This window comes from Heterocephalus glaber, unplaced genomic scaffold (genome assembly GCF_053883595.1).
Source record: "Heterocephalus glaber isolate CG9 unplaced genomic scaffold, H.glaber_assembly_v1.0 deba00001457, whole genome shotgun sequence".
NCBI classification, from domain to species: domain Eukaryota; kingdom Metazoa; phylum Chordata; class Mammalia; order Rodentia; family Bathyergidae; genus Heterocephalus; species Heterocephalus glaber.
The window spans coordinates 23,780,294-23,796,448 of record NW_028258305.1 but is presented as its reverse complement, the minus strand read 5'-3'; positions in this window follow the sequence as shown (position 1 = coordinate 23,796,448).

Genomic DNA, 16,155 nt, shown 5'->3' with positions numbered 1-16,155 from the left:
ACTGTTTAGTTCCCAGATCCTGAACTAGGTTACTATCCATCCTTATTCTGTTAATCACTTGCCTCGGTTTACCTATCTTGTCCACTCATGAACCTTGGGGAGCGCTTCCGGACTTTGCTCTTGCCATCTGGTCCTTTGCCTCTGTGTCATCTGCAAATCTAGAACTCTCCTATCTTCCTTAAGATCATTTGTGAAACATCCCCAAAGACTTCTGAGTCCAGACAAAGGCATCCAGGCATTTGAGTGGCTGTGAACTTTCTTGGCCCCAGTGCTCAGGCTTTGCTGTAACCTTCTTTTCATAGTACCCTCTTGTGGGGACAGAATGCAGAGGAGCTGAGCGCTACAACTTCTCAGCTAAGCCCACTTCATTGCCTTTGGCAGTACTTTGAACTCAGACACGTAATTTTGTGAAATAGGAATGGCTAGATTTAATACTACAGGCCAGGGAAATATGGAGAGGATAAATGCAAATGGACTATTGGGTTCCAGGAAGGAAGATTATGCTCTTTGAATATGGACATGTTTTAGTTAGAGTTGGATACAACTGCATGTGGCAGAAACCCAAGGGATTTATAACTAAACGGAGACAGGAGTTTATCTCTTTTTTACTTTGATGAAGTCTGGAGTAGGAAGTCTCGGGCTAGAATAGTGACTCCAAAGCCATAGGAAGATTCAGGTTCCTTCTGTCTGGTTGCTCCACCTACTTCAGCTGCTGCCTTATGGCCCAAGGTCTAAGTCCTGAGGTGGTTGTACAAGCTCCAGCTGTCACACTTATATTCTTTTCATGAGAAAAAAAGGAAGGGAGCAGAAAATATTATTTTCCTTACACATTTCCAGAAATGTGTATACAATACTTCTGATTATATTCATTAGCCCACACATAATTATATGGTTATGGTATATTGAGCTATGAGGGAGCCTAGACAACACAGTTTTTACGGGGCAGCCAGGTGCCCAGCTACAAATTGCAGGTTCTAATATTAATATTAAGGAGATAGAGATGTAATGAGAGGGGCCATGGCAGGTGTATGCCAAGGTGGGAAGGTAGAACCATTAGCAGAAAGAAAATGATACTAATAGCCTATCAAGCATAAACACAACACACATACACAATGTACAACTAGGGAATGTGGAAAAGATTTCTTCTTTTTCTTTGCTTGGGTCACTTAGTCAGCCTACACTGAATATATTAGGTGCACTTTGAGGAGCATCAGGAATTTTCTTCCCTCTAATCATTTACATTCTCTTCCTTCCCCATTATGACAGACTTCTCCATCTTTTCACCCTCTGTCTTTCCCTCAGAGTCCTGATTCTTCTTCTCTTAGCTCCAGCTATTAGTCACCTCCCTGGCATAGGTGGTGAAGAAGACATCCCTTCCAGCTCAGCTTCGGGGGCACAGCTACAAAATGACAGACCTGCTGCTGATACTGTTTCTTAGGTCTTGGTGATAACTGAGCCTCTGTCACTTTCTTCTGTCTCAACAAAGATCTTACATTTTCTTTCTTTTTTTTTTTTTTAGATCTCACATTTTCTTAATTAAGAAAGCCACCCTCCCCACATAATTATTGCAGAACTAGACATCCATGTGTGGATATTCCAAGTCCTCATTGAGAAGCGATGGCTCCACTTTCCCTTGGTAAGATTACCTATTATGCAGGGTCTGAAAGAGGCATATTTTAGACAGATGGTAAGATTTTATTTTTTTTGGTACTGGGGATTGAACTCGGGACCTTGCACTGGCAAGGCAGCTGCTGGAACCACTGAGCTAAATCCTCGGCCCTCGATAAGATTTTTATAAATAATGGGTATGGCTGCAGAAACATTGATCAGGAGGGTGCCAGACTTGGGAAACTGGCTGACAAGGATCAGAGTTAAGAATTAAGTTCCCTGATTCTAGAATAAAATTCCCTTCTTTGCATTGCTATTTGTACAGGAAGTTGTCCCTGGCTCTCTGCAAAGGATCATCCTGGGTTTCCTTTCCTTGATAGAAGAAAACATGTGTTAGAGGCTATGGATTGAGACTAGTGGAATGTAGTATCAGTAGGATGCTTTTGGTCCCAAGAAATACAATATCCAATAATTAGGGACTTCTTTGGTCTACAGAAATAAATGGCTCAGAAGTAGGGCAAACTTCAAGTGCAGCTGCTTCAGAGCTCTGGCTCTGGTGTTCTCAAAAGTCTGCCTTCTTATGTGTGTTGATCTCACCCTGAAGGTATCTTCCCTCATGGCAGCAAAATGACTAGAGCCATTTGGTTCATAACCTCCTATCATTCAACCCAAAGGGAGAGAGAAAGTAATCTTCTCTTCCTTCAGAGGACTTAGGTATGTAAGTCCTGCATTTCTCTGTGAGTCAACAAACCTAAACCAATCGTGACTGTGCAGAATGCTGCAGTGATCCAAGCCTGGGGTGCATAATCATCCTCTTAACCACAACAGTGGTAAGAGGTGTGATTGTGTGGGTGGTATTAAAAGACCCTCCCATGAATCTGGGGCTGGGTCAGTACCACCGAAACCATGTGGTTACTATGCATGGGGGAAGAGGTGAGTTTCCAAAGGATAATCTGGGTTGTTAGGAAGAGATAAGGAGGCAAGGAATGGTGTCTGGTATACATGTCCCTGGCGATACCTTACTTTTTGATTCTGTTGCAAGGTGATGGCCTGAGTGAGCTATGAGGAACAGATTAGGGCATAGAGCCAGGTAGGCCTGGTATCAAGGAGGAAAGAGCAGAGAATACTGGGAGGAGTAATTTTTAGTAAGATCCCTTTTGAAGTCTAGCAATGCTTTAACTGTGGTAGGAGAACAAGGTTAAGGGTTGTTGATGGGCCAGTGTCAAGCCCTGAACTAGCCCTTGAAACTATCAGGAGGGTGTTAATCAGCAAGAGAATATACACAGGGATAAAATCAGGGTTTTGTGGGACAGGGCTCCATCCCACCAAGAGATTTTATCTTTATGGTACAAAAGAACCTCTGTATTTTATGTCCTTGGAGCTGCCCTGGGGTATAGGAATGTGGCAGCCTCAGTTTAGAGAAGCTGAGGGTTACTTGGAGACAAATATAGGCCTCCCTAGGCTTCCTCCTCCCCATTCCTTCTCTTCTCTTCTCTTCTCTGCTCTGCTCTTCTCTTCTCCTCTCTTCTCTTCCTTTCTCTCTTCATTTTTATTCCTCTTGATTATTCTTCTAATTCCCTTTTCTTGATGGCTTTCCCTTTCCTCTTCTCTTCTGTTATTCCAGTCTCTTTGTTTCTTTTCATTCTCTTTCCTCCTCTTCTGTCTCCTGTGCTCTTTAGTCTACCTCCTTCTTACACCTTTCTTTTCTTTCTTTTTTTTTTGGTACTGGGGATCGAACTCGGGTCCTTGTGCTTGCGCAGCAGGCAGTGAAACCACTGAGCTAAATCCCCGGCCCCTCTTACACCTTTCTTTTGATATTTGACAGATGTCTACATTTTTCAAAGAAATTCCAAATTCATTGAGATTATTAGTTACCAAACTGTAAATTATTTGGATTATCCTCTGCATATATGAGTTTGATTTTTTAAATAAAGAATCATTATTAATGGGACATGGTGGCACATGTGTTGTAATCTGGGGACACTGGAGGCTGAGACAGGAGGATTGTCAGTTCAAGCCAAGCCCAGGAAATTTCACAACTTAGTGAGACTCCATCTCAAAAATTTTAAAAAGTGAAAAAACAAAAGATGGGGCAGATATGGGGATGTAGTTGAGTGTGAAGGTCCTTGGTTCAATGCCAGTAAAATATACCTACAGAAAGAAGGAAGGAAGGAAGGAAGGAAGGAAGGAAGGAAAGAAAGAAAGAAAGAAAGAAAGAAAGAAAGAAAGAAAGAAAGAAAGAAAGAAAGAAAAACCAGACAGTGGAGCTAGGATAACCATTGCTCATGTGTGCTCAGAAAAGTCACCCAGCTCTTTGGACCTTAGCTTTCTCAACTGAAAAGTGAACAAAATAATTGTATGGATTTTATCAGGGTCCTTGCAGATACTGTAAGACTTTGGGGAGGGAGTCTGGAGGCCAGGCCTTCTTAATCTAGCCCTGAGATTCTGTCTTTTTGATTTTAGGATTTGGGGGAATAAGTGACATTTCTATTAATGGGGATGAAGATCAGTGAACACTAATTGATTGCTCAAGGCAATGACCAAACAGAGGGTCTTGGCCTGTTTACTTCCTAGTTCGTGAGTCATAATTTTGTAAAGTGCCATTTACTACACAATGGGAGTTCTTTTGGTAGGGCTTGAGGAGTTGTCAGAAAGCAAAATTGGCCATATCTGAGAATGTCTTAATTTCTTCTTTTTGAAGGATAGTTTTTTTCAGATATAGAATTTTGGTTGAGAAATGTGTACGTTTTTCATTCTCTCAGCTCTTCAAATATGACATCCTACTTTTGGCTTCCATGGTTTCTGATGAGAAATTAACTGTTTATCTATTGAGGATTCCTCACATGTGAGTTGCTTCTTTTTTGATGTTTTCAAGATTCTCTCTTTTTATTTTGTCATTTTAATTATAATATATCTCAGTACAGATCTCAGTACAAATCTCCTATTTGGAGTTCATTGAGTTTCTTGGACGTGTATGGTTATGTTTTGCACCAAATTTGGGAAGGTTTGGCTATCTTCCAAAAAACATTTTCTCTTTTCTCCCTCCAGGACTCTGGTTATATTTGTGTTGGTACACTTAATAGTGTCTCATAGGTCTTACAGGTTCTGTTCATATTTGTCATTCTTTTGTTGCTCAGACTGGATAACCTCAACTGACCTATCTTCAAGCTTGCCAATTCTTTCTTCTGCCAGCTCAAATCTTGTGTTGAGTCCCTTTGGTTGAGTCCTTTAGTGAAATTTTTATTTCAGTTATGGTACTTTTCAACTTTATAGTTTTTATGTGGTTTTTATAGTTTCTATTTCTTTTTTTTTTTTTTTTTGTACTGGGGATTGAACTTGGGACCTTGTGCTTTCAAGGCAGGCACTGAAACCACTGAGCTAAATCCCCAGCCCTAGTTTCTATTTCTTTGTTCATGTTTTCTATTTGGTAAGACACCATTCTAATATGGGTTTCATTTATTCAGTGTGTGTGTGTGTGTGTGTGTGTGTGTGTGTGTGTGTGTGTGTGTGGTGATCCAATCCAGGGCTTCCCAGACACTAAACAAGCACTCTACCTTGGCCAGGGATTTAGCTCAGTGGTTCTGCCACCTGCCTCACAAGTGCAAGGTCCTGAGTTCGATCCCTGGTACCAAAAAAAAAAAAAAGCACTACCACTGAGCTACATCCCCAGTCCCCATTCGTTCTTTAGATATCATTTTCTTTCTTTTGTAAAAATATTATTTTATTGGTACATTTTAGGTATACAATATAATGACATTCATCATTGGAAATTTGCACCTTTACATAATCTCTCTTGGTTCTTATTTTTCCCCCTTCCCCTGCCCTCCCTTCAACCGCTCCATCCCTCCCTATTTACAAAGACTTTGTTTCCATTTTTTCATGTTCTCATATTAATTCCATTCCCTTCTTTCCTTTCTCTTACCCCTCTCATTTCCCCTTCCCCTTTGCCCCTTTTCTTCCTATTTCACATTATCTATTATACCTTTTAGTCCTCATTTACACTTTCAGTTTCTCACACTAGAGAAACTATTCAGTATTTACAAATGTGTTAGACATCATTTTCTTTCTTTCTTTCTTTTTTTTGGTACCTGGGATCAAACTCGGGTCCTTGCACTTGCGCAGCAGGTGGTGAAACCACTGAGCTAAATCCCGGGCCCTAGACATCATTTTCTTTAGCTCTTTGATCTCAAAGTCCTTGTCTAATAAGCCCCATGTCTGGGCTTCTTCAGTGACAATTCCATTGATTCCTTCTTTTCCTATATGTGACATACTTCCTTGTTTCTTTTTAATGCCTTGTAATATTTTTGTTGAAAACTAGACCCTCTGAGTATTATGATGTAGCAACTCTGGAAATCAGATTTTACCCTCTCCTAAATACTTGTTATTTTTGTTGTCTCTTATACTTGTCATTTATTTGGTGACTTTTCTGAATTAATTGAGTAAAGTCTATATTCTTTGACATGTGTGACCACTGATATCTCTATTCCTTAGCTTAGTGGTCAGGTAAAAATTAGACATAGATTTTCTTGAACAGTTGGACCAAAAAGCTCTGTGTGCATGTTGAGTATGTCCTCAACACTTAGCTGGCCTTCACATTCTTCTTGTGCGGATCCTCGAGATCAGAGCTTAGAGCTTAGAGCTTCCTCATGTGTTCCTGTGTGTGCACACAGCCTTGGGCATGCACATGGTCTTTTAGGTCCCCAAGGATATGTTGGAGGTTTTAAAAAGTCTTTATTCCCCAAAGCATTTACCCCACTCCTGCTTTTGGGTTAGTGGATTATTTGCCCAATTAAATCCATTGCCTCAGGTAGAAGAAACTAAAACATTTGCCTGTACAGTAAATGTTTTTGATAAATCTCCCCTTGGCAATGGCTTTGGCACAAGGCAAGTTCCAGTCAGGCAGACAAGATAAAGTCAAGCTTTTTGAGCAGGACTTTAGGAAGCCACCATCAGATCAACTAAGGACAATTGGTGAGGTCTATCCTGCTCCTTCCTGTACTAGCAATGAAGATGGAATATTATTTTCAAGAGTACTGCTGAGTTAGTGAGTGGGGGGATGGCACTAAGGTAAGTTAAAATGCCATAAAGCTTGCTGTTATTGAGATCCAGCAGTTTTCTTGACCTTTGGGTTGCTACAAGCTTTTAGTTTGCAGAGCTCTGAAAAAGTTCATTATGATAGTTTTCTCCAATTTTAAAATTGTTTCATGGAGAGCTGGGATTTTGGAGTTACTTATTTTGCCATTTTAACTGGAAGACCCCCCCCCTCCAAAAAAAAATCTCATTTTAAAAATCTCAGCACAGCAACTCAAAGACAGTAGGTTTAAATAATTGTCCTCTGACCCCGTGTTTAGTGTAACAGTGTGAGTATTGCTTGACTTTGTCTTCTATAAGAACAATGCTCTTAGCAATGCTACCATTCTCAAGGTCTTTCTTCAAAGATTTCAAGCTGCTTTCCACACTGATCAGGGTTCCTCTGTCCTATCTGTGGAATGAGAGGTTATGGATTGTCTCTCTCTCTCTCTCTCTCTCTCTCTCTCTCTCTCTACTGTCAAGAGAACCGAAGTGCAGAGAGTTTTGCTGACATGCTCAAGGTCAGATAGGAAGATGGAGACAGAAATTAAGTCCCAGATCTCCTGACTCCAAACCTGGTACTTTCTCCCTGAGATGAAGCTGGGGAGATGTGTGCAGGTTCCCTGTGTGGGTTAACCATCATTTCATCTTCTCTGTTAGTTTTAAGTGCTGGCCTTGGTTGATCTTTTCCATATAACCTCTTCTTCTCTGCCACCACCCATTCTCACATGTCATGAAGACAGGAATTCTTAGGAACACTTGAACAGCCTGACTTCCAGGGACAGAACATTCTCATTCAAAAGATGAAAGCATTGCTTCCAGAAGAATCTTTATTTTCCCTTTCAGTACTGGAGATTGAAACCAGGGCCTTTGCACTGAGCTACATTCCCATTCCTTTTTGGACAGGGTCTTGCTAGGTCACTAAGTTGCAAAGTCTGGGCTCAAACTTACTATCCCCCTGCCTCAGCCTCCTAGAGTGCTGGGATTACAGGTGTGTGTTACTATACCTGGCTAAGAATCCTTGTGTCTTGTTTTTTAGAGCTCTCTGCTCCTTGCTGTAGTGTGTCCCACAGAATCACACATGCAACAGTTGGAAAGGATGGGCTTTCACTTCACAAGTAGGACACAGATTCAGATCCCACCTGTCTACATGGCAGATTCACCATATAGCATAGCATGCCCATCCCATGTACCTATTTTATTAATTAGGCTGTTGTGTTCAGAGGCCCCTATAGTGTGAATGGTCCTGGGGCTAGTGACACTCTGGAACACAATCAGGCTAAAGTGTTATAAAAAAGATCCCACAACGTATTGCTTAAAACACAAAATAGTTTGTTTCTCTTTACTTAATCAGGGGCCTCTGTTCTAGTTTGGTGGTGGTGGGGTCAATGTCCCGTTCCATGTAATTATTTAGGGACCCAAGCTAATGGTAGCCCTTTTACCTACAAAGCATGACTAACTAGGTGACTCTGGCCATTGCCATTCTAACCTATGGGAGAGAAGAAGGAAGCACATGAGGGACATTTTATGGGCCAAATCTTGCAATGGCCACATCCTGTCCACTTACCATCTTTTGAAGAAAATATGGTCACAGGGCACATTTAACAGCAAGAGAGCCTGGACAGGTCATGTAGTTAGCAGCCTACAGTTCGGTTACTAATGAAGATGGAAGGGAAATGATGTTCATATCCACACATCTGGTACTAAAGGTAGAGGTGCTTAGAAAATATTTACTGACTGATGGGATGAGTGAATGAGTGAATGGATAAAGAAAGGAAGGAAAGGAGTGATTCTCCCATAGTTACACAGACAGTTAGAAACCCTTTTTTTAAAACTTCACTATTCTACTAGCAATGAAAGAGGTTATAGATCCCTCTGATATTCCTGTGTTTCCAAAAAACATCTCTGTGCGAATGCACAGGAAAACAATGAACTGTTGTCCCATGTACGGAAGTCCAGCAGATGAAATTCTGAAACTATATTCCATATATATTTGGGGGAAGGATATTCTTCTTCTTGTGATTTTTAACTTTACAAATGAATTAGCCACGAAATTTTGTTAACAAATTGCTTAAGTTTTTTTTTAAACAATCTTCTGTTTTACCCTTTGGTGTTGTTTTTGTTCTTCAGGTGATTGCTTTTATAGAAACACATAACAGGGCTGGGAATTTAGCTCAGTGGCACTGCTGCCTGCCTCACAAGCACAAGGTCCTGAATTCGATCCCTGGTACAAAAATAAATAAAATAAATAAATAAAAAGAAACAGAACATCTGTAAAGGTCATCAGAGATAACAAAGATCAACTCCCTACGAGCTCAGATGCAATGTCCCCATTCTCCATTCTCCTTCTTTTTCTTCAGCAGTGGAATGGCTGGCTCTTTCTTGCCCTGTAATAAAATGCATTTCACGTTCTTCCTGGCAGTGCAGTGTGGTCATGTGACTGGATCTTACCAATGACATACTGTGTGGCAGATTCCTGGACTCTTCTTAGGAGATGGTGTGTGCCCATGCCTTTCCCTTCTTCTTCATTCCTGTTGCCATCTGCTGCCCTCTCAGGACCTGAGGTTAACGTCATGCACAGAAACAAGGTAGGAGGAGCTTGACCTGCACTAAGCCTAATTTGCCTATCTAGACTCCAGTGTGTAAGAAAAACAATCTTCTATTTTGCTTAAGCCACTCTCATTTTGATTTTTGAAAAAAATCATTTCCAGATCAACCTTGTACAAATTAATATACTCTGCGACAATGAAGAAATGGAGGCCGGGAGGAGTGAAGTGTACTTGTGGACTGTAACATACAGGGGACATCTCCATGGATTTTGTGTGTGTGTGTGTGTGTGTGTGTCAGAATTTGAACCTAGGACCTCATGTTAAGCATGTGCTCCGCCACTGAGCTGTACCCCTGGGCCTATGTATATATTTTTTTACTATTGAAAAACTGACATAAGAAGTTGTGTATGGTGGTACATGCTTGTAATCCCTGAACTCTGGGAGGCTGAGGCAGGAAGATCTTATGTTGGAGCCTATCCTGGGCAACTTAGTGACTCAGTGAGACCCTATCTCAAAATGAAAAGTGTAAAAAAAAAAAACGGGCAGGAATATAGCTCAGTGTGAAGGCCCTGGATTCAATGCCTAGTACTGCAAAAAAAGAGAAAGAATAAAAAGACCAAGATGAGAAAAAGAGCCACCAAAAAATAATTCTTCCAAATACTACACTAAAACTCATAGTAGTAAAAACAACAAAACTAATATATACATGTACCTAGATTAAAAAAAAAATTACAAAGCACAAATGCCTTTGTTCTAAAATCACTGGTGACTAACTCTTTATGTAGACATAGTAAAGAGTTTTCCTGGGATTTTCTTCTAGTCACTTAAGTAAATGTACTTCCCAGCTTCCCTTGCAGATGGTTCAGTCACATGACTAAGCTCCACCCATAGAACATGAGTAGAAGGGGTATGGAGCACTTCTAACTCCCCCCAACCCCACCATCCCTGTCCTCTGTGCTACATGCCCATCTAGGCCCTGGATGCAAAGGACTCTTAAGATCCTGGGTGAGGATGCAACCACTTGGTGAAGAAACTTTGGTCCTTCAATCACCCGCTGGGAAAGCAGCATGGCTGAAACACTCCTCTTGGACTGGTATGTGGGTGAGAAATAAGCTTATGTTTTGGAATTTATTTACTATAGTAACGTGTAATACAGCTATTACCTGACTTAAAATCATCTTACATCCCAGTAAAATGCACCATAAGTTGAAAATACATTTAATACATCTAACCTATTGAACATCATAACTTAACAATACAGCACACCACAGAAAACTAGCTGCTTGCTGATTGGGATCTGCAGCTCACTGCCTACCTAGGCCAGAGAGCATCAAAATTCAAAACATGGTTTCCTCTAAATGCACATTGCTTTTTACATTGGCACCTTGGGGAACATCCTTATAGTCTTTTCCTCAATTCCACTTGCATTGGAAACTGGTCTGTGTCAGTGCTGTGGCACTTTTAGCTTGTGACTTCCCTAGCTTCCGGTTCCTGGTCTCTAGGGAAGGAAGTGAGGCAATGACCCTGACCCTTAATAATCCTGGACATTGTGTCTTGGCACCAGCTCTCCTGGACTATCACCTCCTTCACTCTTTCTCTGCAGCCTTTGCTTCACTCCTGCCTTGTCTCTGACCCTCCTCGTAGATTGCTTTACCCGCTCCTTTAAAAAGTAACGAATAAATGATACAATGAATCTTCACTTCAACACCTAAGGCTCCAAATTGACAGCAGGGTCTTGCATTTCAGAGTAAACAAAAGTCTTGAGTCTCTTCCCATTTTCTCCAGTTAAAAAAACTATAGCCCTTTGGGTACTACCCACAAAACCTTTTATTTACCTTCTCAGGAAATCTCTGGTTCCCAGCTCATTTGCTGAGAGCCTTCATTGACAGATCCTGAGCCCAAGTTGTAATTCTTAGTTCCATCCACTTCCACAAACTTCCCCTGTCTGGTCATTCCTTTTAGTTAGTTTAGGGGCAGGTTGTTCTAATTTTGAAGGACATGCACTTGAAGTTTTTGTAGCATCCTCTAGACTCAGGATAGTCCCTTTCCTGAAGCCCAAGGGAACAATCTTAATTCTTTGGGCTGATTGGGTAGCTGACATTTACCCAAGGCTCAACAAGTCACCCCCAAAATGGAGGGCTGAGGGAAGACCCTACTAGCTCTGTGACCTCAGGAAAGCCATACATAACAATGTCTCAGCCTCATTCCTTCATCTGTTAGAACAGCGGGGTGGGGGTGGTGGAGTCAGAATCGCCTAGCTCTGCTATAATAATTTTGAATGCTGAACAGTAGGAGGTTCATGAAACCATGATACTCGCAAGTACTGTGTGAGTGCCAGGGACTACTTATATTATTTTGCTCTTAGCAGCTTCACCTTCTCTGCTTTCTATCCTCCCTTCATTATGGCCCTCCAGATGCAGAGAGCCACACCTCTCCCCTGGGAAGGAAAAGGAAGGAGCTGCTCCCACTTCCTGATTGCTTCCTTATACCTGGTGTCACCTGGCCACCTACTCACTTCCTTAGGCTTGGACTGGTGATCTCAAGGGGCTCAGGGGCTTTCCAAGGGCTTTGCATACATTGCCTTGAAACTGACAGAAACACTTGGGTGGAATTGGAAACCTCGTGCCACCATCATCTTTGCTGGTGAGGGAGGGGATGAGAGCTTGGCAGGGCCTAAGTATGTGGGTTGGGCCTGGGTAGGGCAGGGATGGGCCAGATCTATTTTTGTCTTTAGAGAGCAGGTCTGGGCTCTCTCCCTCCTCTCCTGGCCTCCTCACACCCCAGTGGTAAACATTATGAATGAGGGTTTAATGTACTGCCCCCCCCCCATGGAGAGCCCCTTCCCTGACCAAAGGACGATTAATGGGGAGACAAAGAGGAGGATGTCCAACCAAGAATTCAGGTCTCAGCCCTCAGGGTCTGGAAATCAGCCTCATCTTCCTGAACCAAGAGGCGGGAGTTGGGGGCAGGAGTCAGGGAAGGAAGGGCAAGAGAGAGACTCCTGCAGGCTGACTTGGGGTCCCACAATTTCATCTTTGCTCCAAAGTAACAGGCACTGGTCCAAAGGAGAGGGCAAGCGGAGAAGCTGGGTAGTTACCCAGACCATTGCGGAGGTAAACTTTGACCTGAATAGAGTGACCACTGAGGGCCAAGCCCCGCTGCCTCCCCTCCGCGCAGCCGGCCCTCGCTCTACCTTTCCCGGGCCCTAGCGCTACCCAGAGCCGTCCTCGAACCCGCAGAAGCTCCAGGACCAGGCGCCGCCGCCCCAACTCCTGTACCGAGAGCCAGGCAGCTGCCATCCGCGCCCGAAGTTCGAATGTCTGGCCTGTGTCACCAACGAGTGCGATTCTGGCAACTTCCCGAACCTGTCACCTCAGTTTCTCTTAGCAGTAATAATAGCGTCTTTGTACAGCTGCTGTGAGAACTAAACAGGTACCAGGTATAGGAGTGTCGGACGTGCAGTGTGGGCTCAAGAAACGTTAGTCAAGACCAGGGGTCCAAGAAGTTACATGCCCTGCGCGGGTCTCCGGGCCCAGAGAAAGTTTCCCCGCAGACTCGGCCAACAGTGAGCTTTTGAGCGGGGGAGAGTGCCAGGCAGGGCCGATCGATCGACGCAGGGCTTGGGGAGGCCCTGGAGGAAGGGGACGGAGGGTGGGCAGCCCTGCAAGGTCACCATGGCCACCCTGGATCCTGGCGTTCACCCTGTCACTCTGCAGCCCCAGGGTGGGGGCTCAGGTCTGGCTCCCCATGGGCCATGGAGATGAGGCTCCCCAGAGGAAGCCCCAGAAACTCAGGTTGGTTCTGGGGGGGGGGGGGGGACTGGTGCCCTGGACCGGCAAAAATGGAGTCCTCCGAGCCGAGGACTACCAGGCCTGACAGGTATGGATGGCTTTGTCGCCTGCGGTGCTCCAGGCTCCGGGCTTCTGTTCTAGTCAAGGCGGCCTGCTCAAAGGGACTAAGTAGGGTTACCCAGCCTTGGGGCCCCCCAGCTGCAGCTGCACCCTCGCCTCGCGGAGATTGGTGTTAGCCTCAGCAGCTCGCGGGCTACTCAGTCCCACACTGCGGGACATCAGAAGCTTGGTTCTCCCCAGGCAGGGGGCGCCCTGTACTCCTCCCCACAGCCACCAACGCCAACTGAGACCCGCTAGCTAGGGAAAGAGATGAACTTTGCTCTGGGGTAGTGTGGGCCTCGGACAGCTCCTGATTTAGCCCAGGCAGAGGCAAAGGTTGCAATCATGCTAAAGAAGCCCTCTCTTTAGGTGCTTGGCTTTGTGCTGATCTCTTGGAGTTGAGTCCTTCCAAGAAAGGGTCCTTTTGGGGCATCAAGTGGCCCCTCTAGGGCCTTGAGAGGCAGGCTTTCTTTGAACCCATCTACTGTTAAGAAGAGTCCTGCTGGTGACTCCATTGGAGGGGCAACCAGTCTGTTCTTCTGCACTCCGGTGAAACCCTGACACCCTATAGAATACATTTCTGAGCTCCAGCCTGAGTCACTTATAGAGTTTCAAGAAAGGATTCCCACGAAGCTACACAAAGGGCTTTGGCTCTGTGATGGTCAGCGGCAGGGCCTTTTGGAACCAGGTTTGGGTCCACTTCGATCTTCCCCTGGCTCAGGTGACCCTGAGTCCTTTCCCTCTCTCTCACCCAGTGGCTAGCCAGTGGTAGCTCCAGGAACGAGGACTAACTCAAGAGAGGTCGGATCTAGCAGGGAAACAGCAGTCTGTTCTACCTCCAGTCCCAAGTACTCTAAGGGGTGGAGAGCTCAGGCATTGCCTTGCTTTCCTGGCTCCCCAAGTGCCCTGCCTACTCACAGGATCATGCACACACCAATGCACCCAAAGATAGCCTCTCTCTTAGGGCATGCATCTGCTCACTGTATACACCCCACTGCAGTGTTCTCACCCTTTCTTGTACAATTTTTCCCATGCCTTCTCTCATCCCTAATCTATCCACCCACACAGTGCCATCCCCACCCTCTGCCTTCAGCATCCTCTAGGCAGCTTTGAGTGCCCAGAAGACTGAAGCCATAGAGCTGGGGTTAGAACATGCAAAAAGGAAGGGACTCAGGCAGGTGTCCTACTCCACCTGGGTCCTTCCTCACCAGACTCTCAACAGAAAAAATATTCACGTCTCTCTCTTCTCAAAGGAGACAGTGCTGGTGGGGGTCTTGGAGGCCAAATTCCCTACACCCTGATTCCTATGCCCCAACTTGGCTGGCCTCTGGTTTTCTCAAGGGCCAAGACAGTGTTTCTTAAAATGACTAGGATGACCAAGGATCAAGTAGTAGTACTGCAGTCTCTCCCAGATCTCCGTTTAACCTCACTTGGTGTGGCCTGACATCACCACTTGCTACCCAGGTGGGTAACCTTTGGGGTAGGGACTGGAGGGTCCTGGCCAAAGTCCTCAGGATGTCCAAAGGGTACAGGGGGGTGGACTGAAGGAACAAACTGCACTACAAGCCCTCCACACTCCCTTCTGTTTCTTGTAGCTCTGAGCTTTGAAGTCCCCAAGTGGATTTGTTTTTGTTGGGTCCAGCAAGCTGCCACCAATGACTGGGTTCTACTTTCTTCATCAATTTTAGCCCAAGAAGGCTCCATGGACCCAGGATCTGGTTGTTAACAAATGAAGGATGTCTTCATTTCTGGTGCAGTTAAAGGGTCTGAAAGGCAGACTGGGGTTCCATAGTTACATCCCTTTAAGTTCCAGAGCAAAACTTGGTGGCTTCCGTGGCTACCCAGAACCTCAGGTGGGGTGGACAGGAGAGGGCAACTGGCTGCCGAGACTCCTGTTTCATACATGCTGACATGAGTGGCTGTATTCATCCTGAAAGATCTTTGAGAATATTGTGTTCAGTCAGCAGGCTCTAGTGCAGCCAGCAGCTCAACTGGCTCATAGGCTTTCTGCAGTGGGAGAATAGCTACTCAGATTTCTCAAAACTTCTGCTTAGTTTCTCCCACCCGGTTTAAATAAATACTTTTGGGGTTAGTGTCCAGAGGAGAGAGAAAGAAGGAAGTTGCATCAAGTTGTGCCACTTTGAAGAATTTGCTTTACCAAAGAAATCCTTAGGACAGGAATCCCACCCCCTACTGGCATGTGAGAGCTGCAGGCAAACACCAGAGATCCCAAGGACCCCACTGGGTGGATGCTAGAGGGGGTGCCTCAGTGGGATCCCGGATGGGCTGCCACCTGGAGCTGGAGCTGGGACCAAGCAGCTAGGTGCTGAGATCTTCCCTGGGCAGGGTGATGGGCAGGGACACCCACGTGTGGTTGTGGATTTGCACACTTTTGGGGGGAGAAATGTGTGTTGGTGTGTGTGTGTGTGAACACACAAGCTTGGAGAGGTTCACACATATATCTGGGGGGGAGACTGCCAGAGGACAAGTGTGTGTCTGGAAATGGATTGAGGGTCTGTGTGTGTTTGCTTATGTGTTTTGTGTGCTCGTAGGTGTGAACATGTGTGTGACAAGTGTGTGTTTCCCTAGGTGTCCACTATCTGTGATAAGTTAGAAGTTTGATAGCGTGAGAAGTTCTGGTGTCATCCAATAGGCGTGGAACATCATGAATTAAATTAATTTTAAGTGTGTATGTTCATATCCATGTGAAAGTTAATACAAAGCCTGATTTCCAGTGATTGTGGGACTGGAAAATAGGGGGTAGGGATGATTCAGGGCTCAAAGGCTGCTGTGTTTCCCTCCTTCACCCAAGAATAAGTAGGGCAAGTGGGGCTCTGGCACAGGAAGGGGCATCCCCACGCAGTCTGGCCCACCGGGCTGATGCATGGTGACCTTCTGAAATCACTCGGGTTTCCATATCTTCAGGCAGTAGCTGCTCCGCTCTTCACCCTTTCGGTTGGGCCACTCAGGTCCTACAAACACTGACCTGTTCCTGGAGGGACCTGTGCTGTCCCTGATGCAGTGCCTCCAGGAGAGAC